This window comes from Ambystoma mexicanum, chromosome 13 (genome assembly GCF_040938575.1).
Source record: "Ambystoma mexicanum isolate Mex_15411 chromosome 13, UKY_AmexF1_1, whole genome shotgun sequence".
Lineage (NCBI taxonomy): Eukaryota > Metazoa > Chordata > Amphibia > Caudata > Ambystomatidae > Ambystoma > Ambystoma mexicanum.
The window spans coordinates 27,000,976-27,010,051 of record NC_090938.1 but is presented as its reverse complement, the minus strand read 5'-3'; positions in this window follow the sequence as shown (position 1 = coordinate 27,010,051).

Below are 9,076 nucleotides of genomic sequence, written 5' to 3'. Positions count from 1 at the left end.
GAGAGTTTAAATGGCAAGTCATGTTTTCAACGTCAAGAGAAAGAGTAGGGATTGCAATAGTTCAGTTCTTGAGATTCGTCCTCCCAAGGGCCGAATACGATTATTAGGATAAATACCCCGTATGACGCTAAGGTTAAAATGAAGATCCGGTACTGATTGATGATCTGTGACTCAAGCTAATGTCAAAGCTCCCCTTGGGTGCTTCTCTGTACCATGTTTTATTCTTGTACAGGTTGCCTGAGATTCGGTTCATTTTAATTGACCGGAGCGGTTTTATTATGGGAGTGTATTGATTTAAAAATCATTTGAGATGTAAATGTAAATTGAAATTGTCCTTTTTTATGTGTTTTTAAGGGTTTGTTGAAATCTCTTAATTTGTTTTGTATTTAGTCTATAAAAAGATTTGAAAAGTTGTGTATCAACTAAATCAAATTAATAATTAAAAAAAGGAACTATGTTCCCTCTGCCCCACCCCCTTTTCTGCCCATTGCCCCCATACTCAAAGTCACGCCTACTGTCATTCCTTTCCTCCACTCCACGCTGCAACATTGGGCCTCATTCCGACCCTGGCGTTAACCAAGGCGCTATTAGCGCCTTGGTTGACGCCGTTATTTTTCCGACTCCGCCATGGTGAATGGCGGAATTACCACCCTATTCCAAGGTTGGCGGGGGCGGTAATTCCCCATTCACCATGGGCCCTTCCCCATTCCCATTTTTGCCCCATAGGGCTCAATGGGAATGGGGAAGGCGCTAATTACGGCACCGTAAATTACGGTGCCGTAATTAGCTACTAGGTCCCTTTGCGGGTTGGTTTTTTAACGCCTGCAAAAAGCAGGCGTTAAGTACCAACCCGCAAAGGGAACTCGGAATAGGGCGGTAAGGGTTTAACGGCACCAGTCTCGTTACCGGTGACCGTTAACCCTTACCGCCCTACTCGGAATGACCCCCTTGTGTTTTCCAACAGTTCTAGCAAAAGTGAAGAAAACACAATGAAAAGAAATGCATTTAAATCCCACTCCAGTGGCACCTTCATGCAGCCCCCGTCGCACCTCTTGAATAACATGGTCAGCCACAGACTCTCCCCCACATCCCCCATTACCTGGTAACAAGTCTGAGTCTGCAGCCATTCGCACACAGGTGTTTTGGCTGCTTGGGAATGAGTTTTGCAGCCCATTGAAATAAATACTGTCCTTCCAGCGCCTGAGAGCTAGTGCAGTGCAATGTTGCACTGACTTGATATCAGCAGCGCTCAGGTTCGAGTCCCCAATAGGGATAAACTATGAAAACTGTATTTTTTTAAAAAGGTTGCCGTCCTGGAACGGTATTCTGGGTCGCATAAAGTAAGGGAACGTCGTACCCTTTCGTCACCCCCACCCACACTGTGACCCCTGCCTGTATGCACGCCCACTCGCAGGCTGAAGTGTAAGCATGTATAGGCCCTCTTGATAACATTGTACATAGCTGATGTCACTATTGCCGACCTCAGTGGGATTCCTGTAATCCACTGCGCAAGAATGAAAGGCCGAACGGGTCTGGCTAGAATTCAAGGTTCTGCAGGCAGACTCCGCATAGATCAACATGCATGTGAAACTGGCCCCATGGAATGGACCCTCTGAAATAAAGGCCTTCCCCTCTTCCCAACTCTCCCCTTCCTTCTCTCCATGTATTCCCCCCTCTGTGTGCAGCGCTCCATTGTTGCCTGGTGGTTAGCGTGATGCAGTCCCCATCCTTACCAGGGGGACTGACATTAGGATGGGTAAAAGGGACAAGGGCTGCCCCGAGCCAGTGGGTGTTGGACCCAGACAATATCTATGGGCAATCCCCAGACCACTGCATCTGGGTCCCCACCCTAAGGCAAGGGGCAGTCACAGAAGCATGCCAAGCCCTCTGAACTGCAATGCCCACCCACACAAGCACCTATCGTGCAACTATGATGTTATTTACAACGCACTTCTAAGCGCAGAACTGTGTCGTCTTGTTTCCAAGGCGAGCACGTTGCCCCTGAGCCATCCTCCCGAGACTATGGTTATGTCCCAACCCTTGAAGATCCACCCAATCATAATGTTGGTATAGTTATAGAGCCACTCCACCCCCTAGCCAGACCCAAACACCCAGCGTAGGAATGACTGTCTTACCCTTTAAGGGAACAACGTTGCAACATTCTGAATGCACCAACAAACGAGAAAAAGCATGTCTTTCTTAACCACTGCTGGGTCTAAATCACCTGAAACCTCAATGTATGTGATGAGCAGGAGGGAAAAATAGACACAGTTCATCAACTACAGCGAGCATCACAGGGCTTACATTGCTGCCATGTGCCCACAATAGGAGAGTTACATTCACAGTGAATAGCTTCCATACTTAGCTACCAAAGGCTTTTCTGACTTCAGATTTGCATGCAGGGGAAACAGAGCGACCCAGAACAAAGCAGATAATGTCCATAGGAATCCAAAGGGGGGGGGAGGCGAGGAATGAGGCATCCAACATGTTCAGGATAGTTCTGGAATCCAAGATCATGCATGCCTTAAGGAAAGCCCAGGCCAACCTCCTATCAACCCACGTGAGCACTGACGCATGGCTCAAACGCATTGCAGCCCGGTCCACAACACTCAAGTGCAAACCATGTCCCTAAGCACCATCCACGAGGAAGAAAGGGCAGAGTAGTAAAGAGAGCTGGCGCACTCAGAGTGTGTGGTGTTCCCGAAGGAGCAGGAAAAGGGAGTTTGCAGGAGATGGGTAAGCTAGGAGAGAGAGAGAGAGAGAGAGAGAGAGAGAGAGAGAGAGAGAGAGAGACTTGTCATTGAGTGGACTGGAGGGAGAATACTGAGGAGAATGGGAACCAGCTGGAGAGAGCTATTGAGGAGTCCTTCTGGGTAGGACTAGACAGATCTGCACATGGATATTTCTTCTCTTGTGAGCTAAAAAAAACCTGTCCGAGTGAGAAACATCTCATGGAACAGCTTGCTATGTGGCCGTGTTTGTTCTCAGTAGAGAGGCTGCCACATGTTTGCACAGCTCTCTACTCATGCGCTGTCGGTCCTGGCATTGTTAGGTTATTGCAGTCATTTTGCATTCATGCACATCTCATTAATGCAGGACCGAAAGCACCAGAATGCACTGTGATGTGACCTGAAAGGCAAGACAAATTGATTTACCCCGGCCATGGGGCAACCTGAGACCCTGCTGAATGAGTTACGCCACTTCCAAGATTTAACACCCCACAAAAGATAACGTCGCATGCCCCTTGTGGTTCACACAGGCATGCAGCTTGTTCTTTAGGATATTGGCAGAGCCACAAAAAAGTGAAACGTGTTTGGCATCACACCTGAACATTTGAACCCTCAACATTTGTCAGGAAAAGCTGATTGGCCTTTGGAACAGCAAGTGTGGGCCTAACTCCTCGGGATAGACTCCTGTATGCTCCACTTGTCCTTACACATATACATATGATTCCTGTTGGACATGTGCAGGCACTGACTGGCCCCAGTGCGGTTCCCGCTCTCCTCCTTCAGTGGCCATGGGTCTCCAGTCTTTCAACCTCCGGCCCTGCTGTTTCTCAGCATGAGTAAAGCCCTGGAAACCTTGCTCACTGTTCTTAGAGAGGCACAGCTCCACCTCACTGATGAGGCCCAACCAGGCCGAAACACAAGTCTGGGGTTGCTGTTGGTACTCTTGTTCAGAAGAGAATTGCCAGGCAGTTCGGTGCTGGACTGCCCTTGGGCAGGACAAAGGCTGATATGTAGTGGACATTTCTCTTCTGTGAAAGGATGGTGAGCTAAATATTCTCATTGAGACTCTAACCCAGGATATAGGCCGGTAGTAGAGAAACTCCCAAAACCCACTTGTTTTTGCATATTAAGTAGCTTCGGGTTTTCACCCTAAGTTACTAGGGTAATCCAGATGTGGAACCCTTGCTCACTTTTCTTAGAGAGGCACAGCTCCACCTCACTGACAAGGCCCAACTAGGCCGAAACACATGTCTGGGGTTGCTGTTGGTACTCGTGTTCAGAAGAGAATTGCCAGGCATTTCGGAGCTGGACTGCCCTTGGGCAGGACAAAGACTGATATGTAGTGGACATTTCTCTTCTGTGAAAGGATGGTGAGCTAAAGACTCTGGTTGAGACTCAAACCCGGTAGCTGAGAAACTCCCAGAACACCCGTGTTCTCCTCCCTCCTCCTGGGCCATGGGTCTCCATTCTTTCACCATCCGGCCCTGTTGTTTCCCAGCTTTAGTAAAGCCCTGGTCTTCTCATTCCTCCTCCTGGGCCTCCAGTCTTTCACCATCCGCCCCTGCTGTTTCCCAGCTCTGGTAAAGCCATGGTGTTCTCCTCCCTCCTCCTGAGCCATGGGTCTCCAATCTTTCACCATCCATCCCTGTTGTTTCCCAGCTTGAGCAAAGCCTTGGTGTTCTCTTCCCCCCTCCTGGGCCATGGGTCTCAAATCTTTCACCATCCGGCCCTGCTGTTTCCCAGCTTTAGTAAAGCCCTGGTGTTCTCGCCTCCCTCCTCCTGGGCCATGGGTCTCCAGTCTTTCACCATCTGTCCCTGTTGTTTCACAGCTTTAGAAAAGCCCTGGTGTTCTCCTCCCTCCTCTTGGCCATGGGCCTCCAGTCTTTCATGCACTTGTCCTGCTGTTTCCTAGCTTTAGTAAAGCCCTGGTGTTCTCCTCCCTCCTCCTGGCCATGGGACTCCAGTCTTTCATACACTGGCCCTGCTGTTTCCCAGCTTTAGTAAAGCCCTGGTGTTCTCCTCCCTCCTCCTGGCTACGGACCGCCAGTCTTTCATGCACTGGCCCTGCTGTTTCCCAGCTTTAGTAAAGCCCTGGTGTTCTTCTCCCTCCTCCTGGGCCATGGGTCTCCAGTCTTTCACCATCTGTCCCTGTTGTTTCCCAGCTTTATTAAAGCCCTGGTTTTCTCCTCCCTCCTCCTGGGCCAGGGGTCTCCAGTGTTTCAACATCCAGCCCTGCTGTTTCCCATCTTAAGTAAAGCCCTGGTGTTCTCCTCCCTAGTCCTGGCCATGGGCCTCCAGTCTTTCACCATCCGGCCCTGTTGTTTCTGAGCTTTAGTAAAACCCTGGTTTTCTCCTCCCTACTCCTGGGCCATGGGTCTCCAGTGTTTCAACAGCTAGCTATGCTGTTTTCCAGCTTTGGTAAAGCTCTGGTGTTCTCCTCCCTCCCCCTGGGCCATGGGTTTCCAAGCTTTTACCATCCGTCCCTGTTGTTTCCCAGCTTTAGTAAAGCCCTGGTTTTCTCCTCCCTCCTCCTGGGCCATAGGTCTCCAGTGTTTCAACATCCAGCCCTGCTGTTTCCCATCTTAAGTAAAGCCCTGGTGTTCTCCTCCCTAGTCCTGGCCATGGGCCTCCAGTCTTTCACCATCCGGCCCTGTTGTTTCCCAGCTTTAGTAAAACCCTGGTTTTCTCCTCCCTACTCCTGGGCCATGGGTCTCCAGTGTTTCAACAGCTAGCCATGCTGTTTTCCAGCTTTAGTAAAACCCTTGTGTTCTCCTTCCTCCTCCTGGGCCATGGGTCTCCAGTGTTTCAACATCGCCCTGCTGTTTCCCAGCTTGAGTAAAGCTCTGGTGTTCTTCTTCCTCCTCCTGGGCCTCCAGTCTTTCACCATCCGCCCCTGCTGTTTCCCAGCTTTGGTAAAGCCCTGGTGTTCTCCTCCCTCCCCCTGAGCCACAGGTCTCCAATCTTTCATCCTCCAGCCCTGTTGTTTCCTAGCATGAGTGAAGCCTTGGATTTCTCCTCCCTCCTCCATGGCCATGGTTTTCCAGTCTTTTTTCCATCCGTCCCTGTTGTTTCCCAGCTTGAGTAAAGCCCTGCTGTTCTCCTCCTGGGCCATGGGTCTCCAATCTTTCACCATCCGGCCCTGCTGTTTCCCAGCTTTAGTAAAGCCCTGGTGTTCTCCTCCCTCCTCCTGGGCCATGGGTCTCCAGTCTTTCACCATCCGTCCCTGTTGTTTCCCAGCTTTAGTAAAGCCCTGGTGTTCTCCTTCCTCCTCTTGACCATGGGCCTCCAGTCTTTCATGCACTGGCCCTGCTGTTTCCCAGCTTTAGTAAAGCCCAGGTGTTCTTCTCCCTCTCCCCGGGCCTTCGGTCTCCAGTCTTTCACCATCCATCCCTGTTGTTTCCCAGCTTTAGTAAAGCCCGGGTGTTCTCCTCCCTCCTCCTGGGCCATGGGTCTCCAGTCTTTCACCATCCGTCCCTGTTGTTTCCCAGCTTTAGTAAAGCCCTGGTGTTCTCCTCCCTCCTTTTGGCCATGGGCCTCCAGTCTTTCATGCACTGGCCCTGCTGTTTCCCAGCTTTAGTAAAGCCCTGGTGTTCTTCTCCCTCCTCCTGGCCATGGGTCTCCAGTCTTTCACCATCCATCCCTGTTGTTTCCCAGCTTTAGTAAAGCCCTGGTTTTCTCCTCCCTCCTCCTGGGCCATGGGTCTCCAGTCTTTCACCATCCAGCCCTGTTGTTTCCCAGCTTGAGTAAAGCCCTGGTGTTCTCCTCCCTCCTCCTGGGCCATGGGGCTCCAATCTTTCACCACCCGGCCCTGCTGTTTCTCAGCTTTAGTAAAGCCCTGGTGTTCTCCTCCCTCCTCTTGGCCATGGGCCTCCAGTCTTTCATGCACTGGCCCTGCTGTTTCTCAGCTTTAGTAAAGCCCTGGTGTTCTCCTCCCTCCTCCTTGCCATGGGCCTCCAGTCTTTCACCATCTGGCCCTGTTGTTTCCCAGCTTGATGAAAGCCCTGGTGTTCTCCCTCCTCCTTGGCCATGGGTCTCCAGTCTTTCACCATCCGGCCCTGCTGTTTCCCAGCTTTAGTAAAGCCCTGGTGTTCTCCTCCCTCCTCCTAGGCCATGGGTCTCCAGTCTTTCACCATCCGACCATGTTGTTTCCCAGCTAGAGTAAAGCCCTGGTGTTTCACTCCCTCCTCCTGGGCCATGGGTCTCCAGTCTTTCACCACCCGTCCCTGTTGTTTCCCAGCTTTAGAAAAACCCAGGTGTTCTCCTTCCTCCTCCTGGGCCATGCGTCTCCAGTGTTTCAACATCGGCCCTGCTGTTTCCCAGCTTGAGTAAAGCTCTGGTGTTCTTCTTCCTCCTCCTTGGCCTCCAGTCTTTCACCATCCGCCCCTGCTGTTTCCCAGCTTTGGTAAAACCCTGGTGTTCTCCTCCCTCCCCCTGAGCCACGGGTCTCCAATCTTTCACCCTCCAGCCCTGTTGTTTCCCAGCATGAGTAAAGCCTTGGATTTCTCCTCCCTCCTCCATGGCCATGGTTTTCCAGTCTTTTACAATCTGTCCCTGTTGTTTCCCAGCTTGAGTAAAGCCCTGCTGTTCTCCTCCCTCCTCCTGGGCCATGGGTCTCCAATCTTTCACCATCCGGCCCTGCTGTTTCCCAGCTTTAGTAAAGCCCTGGTGTTCTCCTCCCTCCTCCTGGGCCGTGGGTCTCCAGTCTTTCACCATCCGTCCCTGTTGTTTCCCAGCTTTAGTAAAGCCCTGGTGTTCTCCTCCCTCCTCTTGGCCATGGGCCTCCAGTCTTTCATGCACTGGCCCTGCTGTTTCCCAGCTTTAGTAAAGCCCTGGTGTTCTGCTCCCTCCTCCTGGGCCATGGGCCTCCAGTCTTTCACCATCCGTCCCTGTTGTTTCCCAGCTTTAGTAAAGCCCTGGTCTTCTCATTCCTCCTCCTGGGCCTCCAGTCTTTCACCATCCGCCCCTGCTGTTTACCAGCTCTGGTAAAGCCCTGGTGTTCTCCTCCCTCCTCCTGAGCCATGGGTCTCCAATCTTTCACCATTCGGCCCTGTTGTTTCCCATCTTTAGTAAAGCCCTGGTCTTCTCATTCCTCCTCCTGGGCCTCCAGTCTTTCACCATCCGCCCCTGCTGTTTCCCAGCTCTGTTAAAGCCCTGGTGTTCTCCTCCCTCCTCCTGAGCCATGGGTCTCCAATCGTTCACCATCCATCCCTGTTGTTTCCCAGCTTTAGCAAAGCCTTTGTGTTCTCCTCCCCCCTCCTGGGCCATGGGTCTCCAATCTTTCACCATCCGGCCCTGCTGTTTCCCAGCTTTAGTCAAGCCCTGGTGTTCTCCTCCCTCCTCCTGGGCCATGGGTCTCCAGTCTTTCACCATCCGTCCCTGTTGTTTCCCAGCTTTAGAAAAGCCCTGGTGTTCTCCTCCCTCCTCTTGGCCATGGGCCTCCAGTCTTTCATGCACTGGTCCTGCTGTTTCCCAGCTTTAGTAAAGCCCTGGTGTTCTCCTCCCTCCTCCTGGCCATGGGCCTCCAGTCTTTCATACACTGGCCCTGCTGTTTCCCAGCTTTAGTAAAGCCCTGGTGTTCTCCTCCCTCCTCCTGGCTACGGACCTCCAGTCTTTCATGCACTGGCCCTGCTGTTTCCCAGCTTTAGTAAAGCCCTGGTGTTCTTCTCCCTCCTCCTGGGCCATGGGTCTCCAGTCTTTCACCATCCGTCCCTGTTGTTTCCCAGCTTTAGTAAAGCCCTGGTTTTCTCCTCCCTCCTCATGGGCCATGGGTCTCCAGTGTTTCAACATCCAGCCCTGCTGTTTCCCATCTTAAGTAAAGCCCTGGTGTTCTCCTCCCTAGTCCTGGCCATGGGCCTCCAGTCTTTCACCATCCGGCCCTGTTGTTTCCCAGCTTTAGTAAAACCCTGGTTTTCTCCTCCCTACTCCTGGGCCATGGGTCTCCAGTGTTTCAACAGCTAGCTATGCTGTTTTCCAGCTTTAGTAAAACCCTGGTGTTCTCCTTCCTCCTCCTGGGCGATGGGTCTCCAGTGTTTCATCATCGGCCCTGCTGTTTCCCAGCTTGAGTAAAGCCCTGGTGTTCTTCTTCCTCCTCCTGGGCCTCCAGTCTTTCATCATCTGCCCCTGCTGTTTCCCAGCTTTGGTAAAGCCCTGGTGTTCTCCTCCCTCCCCCTGGGCCATGGGTCTCCAGTCTTTTACCATCCGTCCCTGTTGTTTCCCAGCTTTAGTAAAGCCCAGGTTTTCTCCTCCCTCCTCCTGGGCCATAGGTCTCCAGTGTTTCAACATCCAGCCCTGCTGTTTCCCATCTTAAGTAAAGCCCTGGTGTTCTCCTCCCTAGTCCTGGCCATGGG